The sequence below is a fragment of the Oryzias latipes genome, chromosome 17, assembly GCF_002234675.1.
Source record: "Oryzias latipes chromosome 17, ASM223467v1".
NCBI lineage: Eukaryota > Metazoa > Chordata > Actinopteri > Beloniformes > Adrianichthyidae > Oryzias > Oryzias latipes.
Genome location: NC_019875.2, coordinates 9,364,178 through 9,386,411, shown reverse-complemented (window position 1 = coordinate 9,386,411; position 22,234 = coordinate 9,364,178). Strand labels below are relative to the sequence as shown.

The 22,234-nt window shown below is 43.0% G+C and overlaps 1 protein-coding gene across 3 annotated transcripts in view; it reads left to right on the top strand.

Annotated features, from left to right (window-relative positions):
• Nucleotides 1–22,234, top strand: part of adcy8 (adenylate cyclase 8) — a 134,872-nt gene that overhangs the window by 12,321 nt on the left and 100,317 nt on the right. The window lies entirely within an intron of this gene.

Sequence of the window (22,234 nt, the reverse complement as noted above, 5' to 3'; positions counted from 1 at the left end):
CAGAAAAAAACAGTTTTTTTCACTATTCTCACTTTCCTGCAACCGTCTCACAGTTGTTATGAACCAGCGGGGATGTGCTGTGGTGTGGATGGCGCCATCACAACCCCGCCCAGCTGCATACAGCTGAAGCGGTGTCTGCGGTTGGCAGATCGAGAACAGAAGCTCAAATACGCCACCAGTTGATCAAGTGCATTATATTTGTGTTGATACGTTGTTTTCAGTTTCCTTCTGTTAGACTTACAGTGCATTTACCCTCCAACCGTTTGTACGATGTCAACCTTTGTAGTTGATATACTTTTAATGCCACTGTATGTTCCCTGAGAAAGCAGGGTTCAGATGCTGTCGTCATGTTTACGTTGAAAACAGCACACGTTTTTCACAACGTTGAAGTGCTGGCCCATTAATGACCGTGCGTAAATGGCGCCGATGCGCCGGAGTGATACGTAAGTGCCCATAGGATGGCCGTAGGATACAGACACACAGTACTGTGATTGTCTAGTTTCCTCATTTCTAAAGCTACGGACACATCCGGCATGTGACGCGTTCAAAAAAAGAGCTAGCCCACGGTGTTCACACTGGACAAGCAGGGAGGGGCTTCTTCTTTACCTTTTTCTACTGTTTGTATAGTTGGAAGAGGTTCGGTGCAAAATGTCGAAGCGGTTCAAATCTCATGAGTCTTGCTCCAGACTTCTTCTTTCCTAGCTCTATTCCAATATACGAAAGAATTGGTGTCATAGAATTCCGGCTGGGGAAAAGCCACAGTTATTAAGTTCTCCTCCATGATCATAATTCAAACGGTTTGCATTACCTTGAATTAAAAGTGGCGTCATCCTTTCTTCACTACAAAATCAGAGTCCCTGATTGGTCAAAGTTCAGGCTGGTTTAATTTGAAACGGACGTTCAGTAGCAGCATGCTTTGTACGTAGAGCCCAACCAAAAACGGTCTTCAAATCATCTGTGAACATGATTTGAATTTGGAAGCCCAAAATTTGTATTTATATACATTAACATAGAATTTTAATTGGAAGCGACCGCTTGAATGCGCGTTGCCGAGGGCAGTGTGATTGCAGCGTAAAAGTCTATTTTACCCTTAAGTGTTTGCCGCTACCTGCCGTCCGCAGTAGAGCCGTAGAAGAAATCGTTCACAAACCTTTTGGCTCTATGAACTAACCAAGCAGTCTATGACCTTGACAATTTGTGAAAGCCACCTGTGTGTCCCGTGCAGATTTACCCATTTTACATCCCATTTGGAGCCGTAAGGGCAGTTCTGACTAAAGCTTAGCTAAGAGAAAATTAAACACATATTTTACATACAATCATTGAGGAAACAACCTGTTGGTATGGACGTGTTGCAGTGATGGAAGCAGCAACTAGTGGTTTGTGTGTCAAAATATTGTTTTTTTGCTGCAGGATGCGTCTCATTTCCTCTCTCTAATTTCACTGGCAGGTTTGTTGGCCTCGGGCGCCGTTCATCACCTCGTTGACTCCTTTGGCCTTGTCCTCCCTGAGCTCAAATGAAATGGCCTGACTGAGTTACAGCCTCGGAGTATGAGCTATAAAAATGATAAAAAAGACCCCTGGTGAAGGCTCATTGCTTGTTCTTTTCCTTTCTTTACTCCCAAACCTTTGTGTAGACTTTCTTCTTCAATTGACGTGCTCAGACCAGATGAATCCTATCTTTCTGCAGCTTTCTCGCTCTTGAAACCGGAGGTAAAAAGGAAGACATTGTCAATTTTCTTTTCTATCGAAAGCTTTGGTTCGTGATTTCACTCCGTTAAATTGCAAATGTGTGAATGAGTCGGCTGCGTTCAGCAAGTCTGGCCGACCTCCAAAGTTACCTGTAAGTCATTCCTTCTTCCTGACTCAACACTCACCCCTCCTCTTCTTTTATGAGCCCAGCAGCCAGATATTTATCTCAATAAAAGCCTGTCTTTGTGCCCTGCGCTGAACTGCTGACAGAACCTAATTATTGCATCCCTGCTGGTAAATACAAGACACATTCTCCAGCCCCGGCTGTTGGACAGAAATTGTGTAAACTTATTGAGTTTTTTTCCTCGTCTGAGGGGCTTTGTGTACGCACCTATTTAGCACAAAAGATGTACTTCTAAACCCAATGGAGGCAGATTTGAAGAATCTAGGGGAGTCTGTGAAAGCAGAAATAGGCCTTAACATCCAAATCTCACAAAACGATCTCATATCTGCAAAGTATGAGGTTCTTATGACTGTGTTGGGCAAAGTCATGTCAAAGACATGCGTGGAGCCATGACACCATGATAATCCTCAGAGGTAAGGAGAGCGTGAAAGGTTGTGTGTGTCTCCACTTGAGTCCTATGATTGCTTTGCATCCTCAATGTCAACAACGATTGGCTTCAGTCACGCGATGAGAGCGATGTAGTGGCTGCATGCCTGTGGGCTGAGGTTGAAGGACAAGCCGCATTGATTATCTTGCCCTCATCACCTCTTTCCTAATAGACCCCGCTGGACCTTGAGACCCTCCTCTGTGGTCCTTGGAGGATCAATCGTGCAGCAAGTGTGTTACAATCCAAGACAAATGAAAAGCTGACTGCAGATGACAGACGTAAAAAAATGATGACTTCAGGGACGTATGTTCAGCATCGCATGTCAATGCGCAGACACATCTGTCCTTATAGAGTTATGAGATGCAATGCTGTTTCTATGCAACCCCGTGACACTGAGGGTTCCATTGGTGGTTTGACACGTTGACCCTAAACAGCAAAGTCAATCAAACGATGCTTGACTTCATGGTAAAAAAGGTCTTTGTGTCTCTCTTTATGGGTTTAGAACAGGTTAGGGGGGGGAAACCCCGATTCCTGAATGTTTCAATGAATAGAATTTCTTTATTTGGTTTAATATCAGTTAAAAATGAAAAACGGGTCACATTACATTATTAAAGTAAAAAGACACCAACTTTCTTGTGTAATATTGCACCTAGTGGCTACTTGTTGAACTGCACCAGAAAGATAGTTTTATAATTAGAATATTTTAAAAAGTAACATTTTTGGTATTAGTTGTGGTTATGTTTGTATTTGTCAGTATACATATCTGTTACAATATAAATTAGTTTTATAGTTAAACTGCATTAAACTTGTTCAAACTATTTTTGGTTAATTAGCCTGTTGGCTAACGTTTTCGGCTACATTTCTGGCTTTTCGTTCTGTATTTTAGAGGGTTACAAGGATAACAAAAACAAAAGCTGTGGTGATTTTACACTCAAAGCTGTTGAAATGAAGTAAAACTAACACAAAACACAAAGAAAACATACACACACACACACACATAGAGAAGCTGTTATAAAAAATTACATAAACCCTCAAAGTAATATTATAACCCAAGTTCTTATAATGCAGACCACAGAATTGTAGTCCTAGACCTAACAGCTTCCAGGATGAGAGCGATCCACGGCATCAGCGTTTGTTTCCTGTGTATTTACCTCTTACTCCAGAAGTGGGTCTGATGAGCCTGAGACCATATTGAGGGAGCTTTTAAGCTCAGAGTGAGAGTGACTTTTCAGCTTATTCTTCACAGAGAGGATGATTTCAGGCGGGATTACCTCCCAGCTGTAATCTATCTATAGTGGAGGGTGTCAGCCAGCAGCGCTCCCAACTCTCATCTGGGGTCAGCATTTAACAAGATTACTGCCGGATTATCATTTTTTTTGGTTAGAAAATATGAAAAACATAATAACAACAAGAACAAAAAAAAACATCAGGTAGTATAAAAGATGGTTGTCTGTATTTAATACAGTGGGGAAGATTACTGCTGCAAGTGGTTTTATTTTTCTGTGATGGCAACAAATTATTGTGGAGGAAGAAATCTAACTATTGGTCACCAAACGGGACAGACCCAGACTTAGTAAAAGCTTAAAGAGCATCCAACAGAAACTACAACTAAATAGTGGGATTTAGACTTGAAATCTTCTAAAACAAGCATACAGAAAGTGTTAAAACCCTACAGATTTTATTCTCCTCAGTTTTCTCTGAACTTTCCTTTTTAACTTGTCCTGTCCAACAGCTGAGTAAACAGATCAGAGCTGAAGGCCTCTTGTGTTGAACAGCTTTTACTGTCCATTTAAGGTGTTTAGGGCAGCAGAATAATATTCAAGCTATTTAACTGAAACTTTTTTTTCAGGTCACTTTTTAATTGTCAAGCTACAGCCAATAAGAGTAGAGTATTCACACCGATCATGGTATAAATACATGTAAACACAATAAAGATGCAGTTGGACATAAATATCAAAGGTGTCAAGTATACTTGTGCAAAGGTTTCATTGGACTTTGTGATGATCTGAATTGAACGTTGTTGTTTGGAGAACCCAGATAAGGTGAGACCCTGCAGTCTGGCTCCTGCCAATGAAGCGGACATGCTCATTGCAGACTGGCCTCAGGGCTGTGTGCAGGTTGACACCCCAGTTTTACACAACAACGACGATCTGTCATGTCCGATTAGGCACCGGCACTGGGAAAACTATTAGCTGTTGGAAAATGTCTGAGTCAGGAGAAAGCCTGGCCTTGTTGCTGGCTGGCCTCTGCAGCTGTTCAGACTTTTAATCATTTTGTGTTTGGATTCATATTTAAAAGGAACATTATTGACTTTTAGAGTCTGTGCTTCCCAATAAGAACTATTGAAGATCATCGTGGAAGAGAAAAAGTAATGAAAGCTCCTTTTTTTCTCTTATTACTAGATTGGACATTGGATTTTACCTGATTTTGCATATTTTCTTGTGTAATTTAGTTTTATTGCAATAGCTTTAGCTCTACTTATCAACATCATAGCTGCCTTTAAATTTAGATCCTTCTATTGCAAGTCCTGTATTTCTCATAATAGCCTTGTTTTTTTGTTGACTTGTGGATAATATTACCTGTTGATTAAGACTTGTAGCAAAAACACAAAGAAAGCCTAAAGCAGCATGTGTTCTCTGGGCCAGAGGCGGCTTGTCCTCCGGTGTCTGAGCGCCTCACAGGAGGCGCTCCCGTGGGGCGCTCCCAGGCGCGCTCCCAGGGGCGCTCCCAGGCGCGCTCCCAGGGGCGCTCCCAGGGGCGCTCCCAGGGGCGCTCCCAGGGGCGCTCCCAGGGGCGCTCCCAGGGGCGCTTCCGGCTGGTCTTCAGTGGCTACAGTATTACAGATTCTTGCTTCTCTCCCTTCGGCTGTCGTGCTCCTGTGGTCTTTTGGGATTTGTTATCCGCACAGCCCTAAGAATAACAAAAAACATGGTTTAAATTTAGCTTCACATTAAAGGACCAATTTATTTAAATTATAATTTTAGGGACACCCATTTTTGATCTAATATTTGCAAAATCAGATTTTTTTCACAAAAAATACGGATTTACTTTTACTTTTTCTCAATTTTCAAAGCTACAATATGCGACACTATGCAGCCTTACTAGTACTGTACTATCACTATTTTATGCATTTTCAGTCAGATTTCTGGGTTAGCCGCTAAAATATCTCCCAAAATGAGTTTTCACCTTGCTCCCCCACAAGTGGGGGACAAAACAATCAAACATTTTATTTTAGCTGAAAGAAAAACGTGCAGCACATTACAAATAATAAGAAAAAAGCTCAACTTTAAAGTCATTTTATACAAAGCAGGAGATTCCAGATAGCTATCGAAAATGGCCATCAGTGTTACGCTGCCACAAACCAAAAAGAAGGTTCATATTTTACAATATTCCCTGTAGAGGACATTGAATGTACAGGAGAACCAGACTAAGTGACCCCTCCCCCCTTTGCGTTCCAAACAGGAAGCATCCGCTGGCTCCAAAAGGCCAAAATCCCATTGACTTCTGTAGACTTGAAGAAAAGCGGTTGACATTGACTTCAGTCATTATGTTTATCAGAAAAGCCAGTCCTGTTTTTTTAACACATTCTTGCTAATCCAATTTTTTATTATATTCTTGCCGTAGCGCAAGTTATTCAAGTTATAAACTGACCAATCAGATGCCTCAATAAAAGAAGGGGGCCTCGTGTTGAACGTTTGAAGCGTTTGATTGACAGATTTTCCTGAATCCACTTTCAGTGGAAGGGGTGTGACCTTTTAACATGCTCTCTCCTGATTGGAGAGAGTGGTTGCCAAAGGAATGTAGACTAAGACTGATACGGTTACTGGGGATGTCTGGTTCCAACATGGCGATGAACATATCGTGTAAAAATAGCGACTGAATTGACCTTATTTGGTTGGAACTGGAGGTAAGTCATTTTCTATGGGTGATGTGTAACTCGCTTAGTCCAGTTCTCTTATACAGTCAGTAGTAGAGTCACACACATTTAGTAAAATAAGGTACTTTGTTGTTGTACCTTAAAAATGTAGAAAAGTGCACAATTTAAAAAATAATGTGGACTCCTAAAGTTTTTAGCGCTGCTAGCTCAACCCAATCCATTTAAAACAGACAGTTTAAACATGTCTGGAACTTTAGCTCCAGTGTTGACATTCTTTCGACTACAGTAACTCTTCAACTATATATGCAATTAATTCCAGAGGATCTAAAGCCTAGAAAAGCAGCTTTAAATTGATATTGTTATGCACCTTATGTCTGGGGTGCGGGGCATCACTTAAATAAGAAAGAAATTAACCATAATGCCAAAAGGTAAGCCCCCAAACCACCAAAGTACTTAATAAAGCTGCCAGACAAATTATTATATAAATAATAGAAGAGTTTACTGTCCCAAATGTAAATAGAACAAAAGAAAAATGAAGCATCTATCACCAGGGTGAACCAAGGCCAAAATAATAACTAAAACAAAATTAACTCAAATGTCAAATACTCTCTGACCTCCAATCAAACATCCAAGTTTCAAAGTCTCCGAAAAGCTTAAACAGCCAAAGAACTCATAAAAACACTTATGTATTGTCTGGGGGGGGGGGCACAGAAGCTACAGCCCAAAACTCCCCCCATGGGGCGGCTGGGATGGATCCTCCAATCATGCGCAGCCACCAATCCTTTCCTCCTTCCAATCCCGAGCCGACAGCAGTCTCTCATCCTCCAATCCAGTGCAGCCACAAGTTTTTAGTGCAGCAAACCAGGGGGGTATTCCAGAAAGCAGGTTATGCTAGCTCCCACGATAAGTTTGAGGCTAAGGAAGTTGATAACCTCAGCTTTCGGTTCCAGAAATGTAGGTATGTTTCAGGGTATGTCAAGTTGCCATGGCAACTCATGCTCTGAACATAACCTGGTCTGGAGCAGGTTTAGTTGAAGATTAGTTTGTTTTCAGAGAGGTGAAGCAGCATGGCGTGTCCATTTGAAGATGATTTAGTGGATGAAAAAGCTCAGATAATACTTTTTCCACCATGAGAGGGTGATGAGACCACGTATGGATGTTGTATAGATACATTTTTTTACTTTGATCTAACTTAATTATTTGCTTCAGTTAAGATAAATCATTTTTTGTTAGGTCACCTTAAAAATAACACGTAGTTTTCAGACAATTATTTTCCTTTCGTTCAAATTAATTCAATTAAGTAGGTGTAACTTTGATGCTGCCGTTAGATCGGCACCGCAAGGGATTCTGGGATATCATTCCCTTTGCCTGTCTGGACGGATTTGGGTTTAAGTGTGGGTTTTTTACAAAATGTGTTTAGTTGTATAGCTGTTTTACCGTGTTTCACCGTGTTTCACCGTGTTTTGCCGAGCTATTTTGTCCTACTATGCTTACGTCTCTGCACCATGAGTGAGAGTAAAGTAGAGGATGATGAGTTTATATAGCACCCCTACCGCCTATATATGTTAAGACAGTGACAGACAATTCTTTAATGAATTTTTGCACTCCGTGCATTTTTTTCCGTTCTTTTTATTGTTATAAAAATGAGCACATCTGCCGGCTCAAACTTTCCGTTCTTTTTATTGTTATAAAAATGAGCATATCTGCCGGCTCAAACTTTCCGTTCTTTTTATTGTTATAAAAATGAGCATATCTGCCGGCTCAAACTTAGACATATGAAAGTTCAAGAAATATAAGTAATTAAGATGGAAAAAAGATTAATGAAGTAATGTGACATTTAGTTAGATAAATACGTAAATTTGAGTTGTATAAACAATTTTTGAGTTTGAATAAATTTAACTAAATTATCTTTCAGCCGTGTTACTTTTTTGATGGACTTATAATTTCTATCCGCCGTCATTAAAATCTCGGACTCCGTCTCACTTCCGTCTCAAGTGTCGCGCTTTTCTTTTTTTTTTTCTCCACGCGTTTCCATGGTGACTCCAGAAATCAGCGATCTATTGAGAATGTCTTTATGTACCGTGCGTTAACCCAGGGTTACCAAGTCGAGCGTAATTACGCCAACTCATATCCGGTCTTTTGGAACCGACATACCCAGAGTAAGCAAGTTCAGGCGGATTTCAGCCAGAGTTCAGGCTTAAAGTCAGGCTAGTTTAAACATGCTTCCTGGAATACCCCCCAGATCACCTGAAACAAAACAAAGAACCTACACACATACTAAAAGAAACAAGTCTGGATCCGATTGAGTAGATTTAGTAGATTAGACTAAACCTGGTCCAGACTCTAGAACTAGTCCGAGTTCGGTCCCATAAGTCCAGTTCAAATTTGGATCAAACTTGTAAAACGGAATTTAAAATGTGTCCGGGTCTGAAGGAGTAAGCTCTGACCCGGTTCATGTCAGCTGGACCGTGTGGCCCAGATCCGTTCATCAACCCTCTTCACTACAGCAGAGCAGCGGTTCTGGTCGAGAAAGCGGCTTACCCATCATGTTGGAGGACTCGATGAGCGTGGTGTCCAGGTCGGTCCAGTACAGCCGCCGCTCCGCATAATCAATGGTGAGCCCGTTGGCCCGGCCCACGTTTCCCACCAGAGTAATGCGGCCGGTTCCGTCCATTGCAGCTCTGTCAATCTTCGGTTTCCCGCCCCATTCGGTCCAGTACATGTACCTGCAGAGAGCCGGGTCAGAACAGAACCTACAGTACCGCGGACCCGTCATAGACGGTTGCAGCGCTCACCCCTCAGCTGGATCCAGAGCCAGAGCTCGCGGGCTGTCCAGGTCCTTCCAGACCAGGACCTGCCGGTGCTGCCCGTCCAGTTTGGCCACCTCTATGCGGTTGGTGCCGGTGTCAGCCCAATAAAGGTTCTTCCCGAGCCAGTCCACCGCCATGCCCTCAGGATAGTCCAGGCCAAACTCGACCACGTGCTCCAGAGCGCTGCCGTTCATGAAGGCCCGGCTGATGGTCTGCAGAACCACAGAGACTCTGGTCAGAACTGGGCTCCCTGGACAGACCAGGCGGCCCGCTCAGACGTTCACCTTCAGAGTGATGTCGGTCCAGTAGATCCGGTTGTCGGTGACGTCAAAGTCCAGCGCGGAGGCCTCCTTGACGCCGGTGAGCGGGATGGCCACGTTGTTGTTGTTGGTCTCCAGGGAGATCACTCCATACACAAAAACTCAATATATAAGAAACAAATAAAAAAAAACATACACGAATACGACAAGGGTCGTAACAATATGCAACACTTAACCAACGTAAGCTGCTTGTCTCTGAATCAGATCAGTTGGAAATGTCAACGCCTGTGAACCTGCATTTTGGGCTTCCACATTCAAAGGTTTCGCATCCACGCGTGGTCCATTCTCTGGCTCTACGAATGATTCGGGTATTCACTGAACGGACGCTGAAAGTTGAACCGTCTGAACTTTCCACTGCTTCAACCTCTATCAGTTGAACTTTGACCAATCGTGGACTCTGACCTTGTGTGGGTAGCGTCCTTCCTGAAACACGGAAGTGCCAACCGTTGTAAACCTGATCAAGGAGGAGAAATGAATTGTTATGGCTGTGGCCGTATTTGGTTTTGGTTTGTTCTGTTTGTTCTGTGTTTTGTGTATTATTTCTTTATCAGTGTGGGACTTGTGTTTTTTGTGGATCTTTGTTTGTATGTCTGTGATTATTTTCAGGTGTGCTGGCAAGGGTGTGGCCTCCATTTGGACAAGCTGGTGGAGGCAGCCTTTAAAAGCCACCACTTGGACCTCCAGCCGGGGAGAAGGGTGCCTTGCAGCAAAAGCCTCCACTGCTGCTTGGCCCTCTTCTCCATTTTGTTTTGTTCTCCATTTTGTTTATGTCTTCTCCACTTGTTTTAGTTTGTGTTGCACTTTGTAGTTCTTTGTAGTTTGTAGTTTTGTCTGTGCCCACTCGGTTTAGTCCTTTGGTTTATGATTTTGTTTAAGTGAAGCTGTAGGGGTGAACCGCCATTTTGTTTAGTACATGTTTTCTCCTGGTTTTGTTAGGTTAGGGAGGTTAGCGTTCTGTCTTTGATTTCCCTTTTCTTTCTTTGCAGGTAAGATTACATGTTGCAGTTAGTTGGGGTTTTGTTTGTTGTTTTGGCCTGGGTTCACCCTGAAGCCTTTTAGCTTCACTTTTAGTTATTGTTGGATTGTTTGTTTATATGTAAATAAATTTGGTTATTTTATGGAGACATTCGTTTGGTGTTTTTGTTACAGTTAAATTATTAGTCAAAACGTTACTTTTTTATGTTATGCCACCAGTCACCCCTAGACACAGAAGGGGGCGTAACATGAATAATTGCGGTTTCTATTCTATGACAAGTCTTGCATGTATCAGAATTGATCAGTAAAGGAAAAAGCCTGGAACAAGATTCACCAGATCTGAACCACTTGGACATTTTGCATCAAACCTCATTCAACTGTAGGTGGTGGACATGAGCTACTAAACAGTAGAAAAAGAAGAAGAATCTCCCTGCCACTGTATGCTATTCTAGTGGGAACACCACGGGCTGAATGTGTGTTCTCTGAACTGTGTGTAGCGCGTTCTAGAACACGCAGCACATGCCTGGTGTGAATGCAGCCTCAGCCGTAGGTTAGCATGCTCTCTGACCTGCTAAGCTTCTGAAGTTACTTTCAGAAAATATTTGTGAAGATCTCACCTTTGAGTTGCAGCAGCACACTCTTTGTCACTCACACGTGTGTTGTGAGTCCAATTTACACATGCACTTCACAGCCAGCCTGTGATTCTGGAAGGTAGAACTGGAGGAGGTTTCGCCTCCCAAAGCTTCCTACAGCAGAATCCCACGTGCGTCCAACAGCATTTCTGGTAAAATAACTACCCTGGTCGGTTGGACTCCAGCAAGTCTGTTGTCAGAAATGTTAAGGAGTTTGGAGAAATGTTGGCTTTGGCATCTTGCACAAGGGTACAATTACTGTCAAAGCCTGATAATTAAATCCCAACCCAACAGGTGGTGGTTCAACTCCCTGAGCTAAAGCCACCCCCTACTGCAGAGGTCTCCAACCTTTTCCGGGTACAAACTGTCCTCAAAAGGCTTATATCATGCTTTCTTAAGTCTTTTATAGTAAACTATATCCATATATGATAATATATTACCTTTGACACACTAAAGAATGATTGTTTAATGAAATATGAGTTAATTTCGTGTGCTCTTATCCTACCAGGAAGTAAAATGACTTGGTGTCTGAGGCACCGCCTTTCGCTACGGTTTTGGTGCCGCTCATTTCATGACGTCTTTCTAGAGCCGACCTCTGCAGGGTGTCTGCGTCTCTCACACAGAAACAAAAACATCCAAACTTTTGCAAAGATGGATGTGCATATTGCGCAATGAAAGCACTTAGCCTTAGTCACAAAGAAGTGGCTATGTATGTTAGCCTGGGGGCGGTGCTGGCAGCTCAGATTCTTCTTGGAAGGGGCGGTTCCTCACACGTCGCAATGTTGTTTTCGTGTATTGGGAGGGCCAGAGAGCAGGTTTTTAGAGGAATTCTCAGAAATCCATATACGGATCAAAATACCGTTTAGTGTTGTTTCTTTGTGAGGAAGGAACATTATAATACAGTTAAAAGGCCCTTTAATGTCAGACAGTACAGGACTGAAGTTGGCGTTTTTTCTTCATTCCTGTAACCTTTGATGGAAAGGTTAGAATTTTATTTTTTATGGTTTAATATTGTGACGTATGGCTGACGTCCCTTTTAATTGGGACAAACCAACCATTTAAAAATTGATCATGAAGGAGAAATTAATAACTGTGGTTTGTTCCTAGACGGAATTCTATGAAATCAAGTCCTTCAAATATCAGGATAGAGCTGTGAAAGACTGGAAAAAGATTGACCAGAGTTAAAACTTCTTTGACATATCACATCAAGCCTCCTCCAACTGTAGGTGTGCTAGGACATGCACTAGGAAACAGTAAAAGAAAAAAAAAAGAAAAAAAAACCCTCCCTGCTCGTCCAGTGTAAACACCATGGACTATATGTGTGTTAAGGGCATTCTTGAACATGCGTCACATGCCCGGTGTGTCAGCAGCTGTAAGCCGTGTCACATGCCTCTACGTACAGTCTGCACATTTTTCACCTATGGCATTTCGGTCTTTTGTGATACTAGACACGCGGCGGGCCCTTGTCACGGATCTCCCCAGTTGTGGTTCCAGTTGCCTTGGAAAGCGCCAAGCAGCTGACTTAGAACTGGTGCGTACTGGGGGAATTAAACAGCATCATGAGGTCCCGCTGCAGGCGCTGTCCATGGTGCTGACATGATGTGATTTCTGTCCAGTGCCCTGGATGTCAGCGGGGAAAAATTCAATGAAGCGCGGGTTTACGTGTTTTTTACGTTGTTTATTCATACTTCTCCTGTGGTTTCAATTTGGTTCATTAATGATACATGTGCCAAAATTTCACGTAAAGACCAACAACTTTTCTCACTTTTTGCACCTGTATGACCAGTTTTAACCTCAGGATAAACAAAAATGGTGATCAAAGAGATGATCTGACAATCAAGAACTAAAAACCAGATACTTAAATACACTGAGGACAATTAACACAAATGAATACAAGCTGTGGATGATTGACAACCTAAACCTAGTGTAAATGACTTGGAAAGCCTGAAACAGATCATGACAAAAGCCAAAGAAGGATGATTTAAATTCCAAACTAGAGTGCACTATCCCTACATTCCGTGTTGATGTTTCTTAGCAGAGGCCTGTCTCATTTAGCTTTGGAGTAGACAAATTCTTAAAGATTTTCTCAAGCTTTCCCAAATCTGAAACAACTTTAATGAATTAGTAGATTTATTTTATTGAAGTGTTATCCTCTATAAATGATCTGCAAATGACTTTTCTTTGTACACTAGTCTTTGTCCATTCAAATATTTATTTTCTCTTATTTTCTACCTTTTAACATAAAACCTTAAATTAACAGCAACCTTTTTTCCCTGAAAGCCCGCAACTTCTCAAGCAGGATTATGACGTTTCTTTTTGTAGAGTGTTTGCATTTTTAACCCTAAACGCTTTCCTTCAGCCATTTGTTAAGGACCCACTGATGAAAATTGTGTGTTTAACATGTTCTTGGGGAATTTTTTTCAGATGATGAGGGGCATTTATTAAGAAAATTAAACATAACATTGGTTTACTATCCTGGGCACTTGTGGGCAAAGGCAGGGGACATCCTAAACAGGTCACCAGTCTGTCACAGGGCCACAAATCACACACCCATCCACACTCACACCTAGGGACGACGAAGCATGTTTTTGGATGGTGGGAGGAAGCCGGAACGTGCAATACCTCACAGAAAGGTCTTCCATTGGTGTTTTTTTTTTCAGGTCCCCCAGCCGAGACTTGAACTGGGGGCCTTCTTGCTGTGAGGCCAGAGCGCTAATTGCTGTGCCACCGTTCACCCGGAGATTGCAGGCAGGAGCTTTACTCAGAGTTCCCAGCAACAGGGCCAACATTCCTGCCCACAACTTAGAAGTGAATTTCTGATGAACTTCTGCTACTTTGCAGAAACTATGGCACAGTTTTTTTTTTATTATTATTATTATTTTGGCTAAAAACGACATCATTACAACTAAAAGTGCATTTTTATATTTAATCAAAAGGTGATGGGAGTCAGCAGCAGTTGTAGCATGAAGCCATCATCGTGTTGGTTCTCCTTTTTTTTTCTTCCATCCGTGCATAAACTCCTGGGTTCCTGTTGCCGCCTGTCGCCGGTCGGTTCAGATCAAAGGCGGGAGCATTGTGTTTTTATGTGGCTAATTAGTGAAACCTAATGCTGTTTAAAGCTGGTTGAAGCCTCAGCTTTTGTTCGCCTCTAACCCCTTTGTGTGAATGATCCTCACTCTGTTCACCCATCAGGATTTTTTTCCTTTAGTTTTCATTAAAAGTTTAAAAGAAAATTGTTGTTTTTTTAGCATTAAAATATCAAACTGTGGTGACAGGAGGAAGTGCGTCTCCCATCCCTGCCTCTGGGGTTTGACTGTGGGTCCCGATCATGAATGAAACACAAGCAGTTCTCTGTCTCTGCATGAAGTGGAACGGATAGCTGTAAATCATTCAGGACTTTGACACCTGCGTTTTGCTTCATAGCACATCTGGCCGCCTGCCTGCTGGTCTTTGGTCGGGTTCATAGATCCGATCACACGCCGTAGGTGTTGAACACCATCCCTAAAACCTATTTTCACCTCATTGTCCTCCTGCAGCAACCTTAGCACCCAACAGTGCTGGATTTCACAGAAGGGCTACTGTTTGACTTTTTTCTGTCAGCGAGCTCCATGTGTCGGGATGTTTTCTAAGAACCTCCAGCTGAGTATTTGGAGAAACAATTAAAGCTGTTAGCATAGTAAATTATCTGTGCAGCATGGCCACACTCCTTTAGGCCCATAACAGCTACGGCTGTGGCCTCGTTGAAAAACTGTCATGACATCACTTCCAAAGAAGTTTCTACCAACCAGGAAGTGTTTTTGCATCAAGTTGATTTCTTTTGGTAACTATTTGCCCACCCTCTGTTTTCGCACCTGTTGTGGTTTTTATCCAGGTGAGACAGGTTGACATGTTTTTCTAAATCAGCTGTTTTGCATCAATTGTCATGTGAGTTGACCCATGGATGGTACCATTGACCATATATGAGAACTTGACTGAGTGACCCTTCCCCCCTGGCGTTCCAAACAGGAAGTACCTGCTGGTTCCAAGAAGCCAAAATCCCACAGACTTCAATTGAGAAATAAAAAGCTGTTACTCAGTCATTCTATTGGTCAGAATAATCATTCTTAGGGTTTGGGTTTCGTTAAAAAATCTAAAAAACGTTTTCCGTCCGGCATGATTTTTGCGCTTCAGGGGCGTCAAGTTTCAATGCTGAGTCAACGTACAGATGGGATTTGAGGTCCTGCTGCACCATTTGGGTGTCGGGCGCTGCATGTCACTCTGACAGCAGCGTGATTTGTGTTGCAGATGAGGCGCGTCAACCAACCAGGGATTCAGCTTTGGGCACGTGACGTTTTCAGTGACTTGATCAGGGGGTAGAAAAACAAATCCAATATGGCTGCTCAATGCGATGATTTTCATCATAAACTCCTTAACCGGCTTAACCGGAGTTGCTGGAGACTGTCCCGGGTACTGTCAGTCTGTCATAGAACCCACGAAGCAGGAGCAATCCAGCCAGCTACACTAGCCCGTCGCCCGGTGGACAAATTAGCGAGCTGAAGCTCGAAGGCTATGCTGGTCCACGGGCATTTGGCTGCCTGGCAGACGGAGAGTAGCTGTGGGTGCCATAGTAGCGGGCACGATCATTCCAGCTCCACAGGCTCATGATGTTTTTCTTATATTTATCAAAGCAATAATAAAACGAGCCTCCAGTTTTAGTTTTATTTTCCCCTATTAATGTGGGACAGAAATTCCTCAAACAGGGCCACAGACAGACCAAAGTAACGTTAACGTTGCAGTAAATGATAAGAATTACCAAACTGCGAGGGTCTCTGAAGGTTCTGGTGCTGTTAAACCCAAGCTACTCGCTCAACATCATCCATGCTTTCCATGATGTGACAATGAATGAAGTCAAGAAGAACATTGGCGGTTGGTGGACATTTTAGGGCAGGTGTGGAGCAGTAAACTCTGCAGCAGACGCAAATTTCGTATGGTGTGAACACAACTTAAGGCATGTGAGGGTTAGCAGATCTGCTTTTTGCCTCTGGAACTTTCTCCCCGCCTTAACCGTCACAGACACCATCAGTTTTTAAATCAGGGCCTTAGAATTCACCTTTTTAGATTGGATTTAACAGCAATAATGAAAACATGCTGTATTACCTTTAATTGACATCCTTTTTGTATGCATTTATTTATTTGTACCATCCTGTAAGGTGATCTTGAGTGTCATTAAAGGTTTAAAAAGAAATCCATGAGGACGATTTGGAGCTAATCAACCAATGGCACATAAACCTGCCCATGGCATGGTGTCCATCTTATAAGTAGGCACAGAAGATGCTGCTGGGGTTTTTGTGGAGCGCTGACAATCAAACACCTGTGAAAGATGGATTCCTGACATTATTCCATTGTCACAAATCCAACAGAAGGTGTCACATTAGGAAGGATGCGGCCTCAGCTTGGCTTTTTCTTTGGAAGGATGACAATAATAAACCTGCGATTCACAAGCGACTCTGGTTTTATTTCCGTTTTGCTCAAACACAGCCTGCAGATCCTGAGACATATTCGTTAGAAATGTGTCATTTTCGGGCAGGAATCTCACAACCCGGCCTCATTAAAGCAGAAGGGAAGATGTCTGCGGGGTTTGAGACATTAGCGTAGCGCTGGCTTAAAACTGATTATTATTTCAGAAATAAAAAAATAAAAAACACGGAAACATAGGAAAAATGCTGCAGTCATTCTGAACCGACTGAGGCCCAGTTTATTTTCCATGTCACGGTGCTCAGGCTCCAATTAAAAGCATCGTGATAATTGTTACTATTATAAATCCGTCCTGATTGTTTTCCAAGCAGCTGTTGACAAGCCGGGCCGCTTCCTGGCCCAGAGGGCTCCCGACGACGGCTTGTTAAAAACATTCTGGCATTTTCCTTTAATGAGTGCACCTACGGTCGCTGTGCTGATGCCCTTTATGGCAGACCGGTGCTGCTCTTTGCAGAAAAAAACAAAACAAAATGTAACCACAGCTGCTGCAGCTTATGGGCTTTTAAATTTTGTCTCAGTGGGAGGGGCAGAGGCCCGAAGGGGGGCATCTACAAGATTGAATCAGTGCTGATGGCGTCCTGGGAGGGATCCACAATAACACACCGTGATGCTCCGAGAGGCTCTCCGAGCAGCAGGGAGGAGCCTCGAGGGACGAAGCGCTCAGGAAGATGGCTTTGTGTGTGCGAGTGAGTGTCTGGCTTTGAGAAAAAGTCCTCCAGTGCTTTTACTCTGCTCTCAAATTCCCTCAAACTTAACATTTTAGCAAAGGAAGACACTTTCCCACCCAAAAAAACCCAAAACAGTTTATTTGTGAAATTCCAAGGATACCCTCAGAAAAAGCTTCTTCTCTTATGTGCAGAATAAGACACTCTTGAGAAATAGTTTGACTTTGACAGTTTACTTCATAATACTATTTTTTAAATCGAATTGCAACATTTTTCAATTATGCTTTTATGACTTTTTTAAAATAATCATACAAAAATGTGTCTAAGAATATATTTTTGATCATTTTTTGCCTCCCCAGCTGAAATGGACATTTTACCAGCTCATGTGTGTGTTTTTATTTACAGTTAAGGAAGTTAAGTTGTGTATCTGTGACGTCTCTTTAAAAATGACAAACGTTTTCTTCCTATTTTTTCTTGCATCGTCAGTGTGGATGGACTCTTTCACTTGCTATTTTTATCCCTTTTTACAAAGTTTTATGCAGATTTACTATTAATATGTGATGCTGCATTAATAGCGGCTGCTTGTGCTGCGTTCATGAACACGCATTCTGCAGGTGGGGATCTTCTTTGTCTACACTTCATTTGCACTTATGTGAAAAGTCAAAGGGGTGCAAATCTTGCTTCAGGTGTTTTCTCAGCTCTATAAATATACGTCTTTGCGTCGTATTACTTTTAATTTGTCCGTCGTGATCATTTTTACAACCGTCGGTTCTTCCATGCTTTGAAAAACTGGTGGTGGTGGTGAGGCTCTGGACCAGGATGGAGGCTGGATGGGGGCTGAGAGAGGGATGGAGATGACTGGAAACATGGGGGTTGAAGTGGGCGTAGTATAAGATCAGATAGTGTCATGGCAGTGAAGACGTGGCTCACAGATTACAAACCAGACTTTCTGTGGGATTATTTTGAAGCGTCTGTGAATAAGGTTTGACCAAAATGTCACCAAAATCACATCTTTAGGGTCAAAGCGGAAAAAAACCTGAAACAAGTTTATGCCAACCATACAACTGCAGCTGCTCCACATTCCTTGAACATGTTTTTTTTTTTTTTGACCAAAACATTATGCAGCAGTACTTCCGTTTGTCTGTATGTAAACACCAACACTGACCTACTTGGGTGGAGAGAAACACGGCGAGTGGGAAGAGCCCCCCTCCATGAAATGTCAGCTCGACAAGCATGCAGCTTGTCGAGAGCACAACAAATCAGAAAATCCCTCTTCATGCTCTATTTTTTCCCTCTCGCTGTGCTCCTAGCACAGCGATTTTTACTGCGGTGAAAAAAAAAAACAGCAGTGGTGGAGCACTTGAGTGACTCTCTGGCAGCAGTAAAGGACCTGAGCTGTCTGCCTGAGGTTTTTATCTGCTCTGACGCGACTCTGCCTCCAGTCTGAGCGAACTGGGTCTTTCTCCGCCCTCTAAAAATGAGGAAGAGGGTCGTCAGGGGCAAGCGCGGGTCATATTGAAGAGTCTGTTAGATATACAGTGGTGCAGGTGAGGCTGAGTGCGCCTCAGGCCTTGAGCCTCAGTCACATGAACCCGTACCGAAGATGCAGGTTTATAGCTTGTCTGGACCCGTGAAGGGTTGTAGAGAAGAGTGGCTGCCTCTTAAGGGGAGGCGTGTCTTGCCTCCCCAAAAAGATATTTTTCTTCTTTTTACTGTAGTATACGACATGTTGCCTTTTAAAGTTCCCGTGGTAATGGGCAAGTTCCGTGGCCCTGCTGGCCCTGGCCTGGGTGGCGGTCTTGGTCGCCCGGGGTGCGGTTGTTCCCTGCCTTTTCCCGTTTGGCGTTGGGGGGATTCCGGCTGCTGCTGCGGCGGGGGTCTTGGGGTGGGGATGGCTGGGCACTCTCCCTCCTTCTTTTCACGTTCCACCATCCATTTTAGAAGAACATAAACACTCACCTGAGCACAGGTGTTAGCTCACTTTTGCACTAACAGTTTGCATGGTTTAATGACTGAAATATTTCACACTAGTTGGTTTTAAGGCATAAGTATGCGTGTGAACACTATCTGTTTTGTATACACATACATTTTTGCAGCTAGCAGGTGTGTTGATAACATTTGAGTGTGTGTGTGGACAGGCCCCGCCCTTTTTGTACTACATTTGAACCTTACCGTAACTATAAACAACCAGTAAACTTGTTGCTGTATGCCGCTTCATGGTCTTATCCCCCCTACCCTCCTATTATCACCCTCCTACCCCCCCTCTCTCTAACATCCCTCCCTTTTCTTCCCCTCTTTCCTTTTCCGTCCGGTCCAACACCCAAGATTTTCAAACATGGTTGAAATCAATAAAGTTTGGCCTCAATTACAAAAGGGGTTTATTCAGACATACCTTTGGTTTGTCTGAAGATTAATAACCCCTCTTGTTAAAGTAAAATATGTCCAACACAAGAGGCCGTCAGCTCTCATCTGTCTGCCGAGCTGTTGGACAGGACAAGTAAAAAAAATAAATAAACAAAAAATAAAATAAAGTTCCCGTGGTATTCTTCTCGCAGCGTGGAGGACGTCTCAAATGTTGACCTTATCTCCGAGTTCTATCTCTCTGTGCTCTACTACTAATATTTCTTGCTGATCCCAGTAAAATGGGGCGGTGGTGGTGCAGTGGAAGGGAGGTTGACCTCTGATCAGAAGATTGCAGGTTTGATTCCCACCCTGTCTGCCAATGTGTCAAAGTGTCCTTTGGCAAGACACTGAACCCCATCTTGCCTCTGGTGGAAGGTTGGCGCCAGTGTTTGGCAGCAGAGCCGCCATCAGTGTGAATGTGTGAACAGGTGAATGGGTCTGTGACTGTAAAGCGCTTTGGGCCTTCAAGAAAGGTAGAAAAATGCTAAATGAGTACACTCAAAAAAATAACTCATTGGATGAAGTCAATTTAATTGTGGGCAGGATTTCCATCCAATAAATATGAGTAGTCCCACCTCAAAGAAAACTCTTCCATGTAACGAAATATAAATGAGTTAGTCAAACTCACTTTTATCAAGAAAGGTAAGGCACAAAATGTCATCTGAAACCAGTGTTTAGCTAGGTTTGAACCTACAACCTCTGCATGCAAACCCCAATGACTAATCTGCTGAGCTAAAACCTATAGGGTAACTTGAACATTTTAATAGTTGAATAGGTAAAATAGGTTAAAAATTGTCGCATAAAAACAGCAGAAGATATTATAAAAAGAATAGATAAAGAGAAACAGGAAAACAGCATTCAACAAGCACACAGCATGCCCCTTACTTGAACTAATTTATTTTGGATTACTGGAGTTTATAGGTGAAACTATTAATACATTTTTTGTTAGGTCAATTAAATATAGATGCATAATTTTAAAATAAATATATTTAAATAAACAAACAGAATTTAATTGTGTTACATGAAAGAGGGGTTTGAATCATTTACGCCATTTACCATTTTGCCAGAAAACAAAAAAACCCTCCAAGAGCAAAGCCTTCCCCCAAGACGTTTCCCAGCAAGCCTTTTCTCAAGGCCCTCAGGCCTTCTGACAATCCTTTACGCAGGAAAGAAGTTCAATTGTGGGGGATTAAAAGAAAACATGACACAAAAACATGCATTTTACAAGAACCCAGTGATGAAGAAGAGGCCATGGTGCCAACTGAGTTTGACCCCCCTGTAATACGAGTCTAGAAAATTCATCCATGTTTTTGTGTGTAAAATTAGTAAATAAAAATAGGGCACACAAAAGGACGTCCTCAAATTGTGTTTTTTTTTTTTTGGGGGGGGGGGACTAGGAGGTTTTTAGTGGCGCCCTTCATACCACTTAGTGCCCATGAAATAGCCCTCTGTCTCAAACATTAGTCAAATGCATTACTAGATTTATTAGATGCACGGGGTTACAGGACAAACCCCACTTCCAGGATCGGGGGGGGGGGGGGGTGTACCGGAGACACAATAGAGTCAATGTATATCCACTGACGATCGAGAGACGAAGTCCCCACGCAATAAAACGGAGACGCACCACGGACGGAGGTATGGGGTATGACCACCTTTAGGGTTGTCATGAAAATGGAATATACCATTGTAGTCCGTGTTGTAAGTATATCGTGAAGTATTTACAGGCTAACTGAAGTGGTACGCACTCACGACATCTGTCGTATGGTGCCCTTACCCTACCCAAGGCTCTGTGCTACCCAAGGCACCTGAACGTTGGGAGTGGGGTCATCTGCAACCCACAAGACAGCGAGCTGAACTCACTTAAATAACACCCTTCCGTGTTATTTAAGTGTTCACTAAAAATGTGCATTCAAACATTTGCTCTACAGTCTCACCAAGCGGCTTTGACATTTCCTGGGGGGCATCTGCATGCCTATTTTTCACTTGCAGAAGCCTGTATCCACCCGTAAAGGTGTCTAAGGCTTTAAACATACCTCAGTGACTGGTGTTTTGGGCTCGTTTAGTGTTGGACCGACAAGTTAGGTGGTGGCGCAGTGACAGTTTTCACTCTGGGAGGAGCAGGGCGGTTGAAGGCATGCAGAGCTGCAGGCGTCGGTTGAAATCCCCCATGTTGCAGGGAGTTGCATCAGCCGGGCTCTTTGACTGAGCACTGTCAGCCCTGATGAAAGCTTTCAGCTTATATCACCTCACAAGGAAACAGAAACCTTCACTTCTTCTGAGCGCGTGCAAACACGAACATTTCAGAGGGTCAACTCGTTTTTTTTTCTCCATATCTTATCTACAAAACCATCAAATTGTGGCCGATTTGGGGGATTTTTTGTGTCAGCAGACGAAGCGGGCACCAGTCTTCATAAAAAAAACAGAGGAAACACGCCGCAGGGACTTGAACCGACTTGCGAAAGACCTGCAGTCTGTCGAGGATGTTCCAGGACTCGGTGTCCGCTCCCCTCGGGCGGGTCCGTGGGTGGTGTAATGTGCTGTGCTCACTCATTCAGTGGAATCAGTGACCTGGTTATTCCTCGCGCCTGATCTGGTGTCAGATGTTCTGGTCTTGGCTCAAAGCTCCTCGGTATCGGTGCACGCTCAGTCTTCACTTCTTCAATCCCAGCCAGGACCTCGAGCAAAAACTGGAAAGAGTTTGTTTGTCTTGGTTGAGGTTTTTTTTTTTTTTTTTTTCT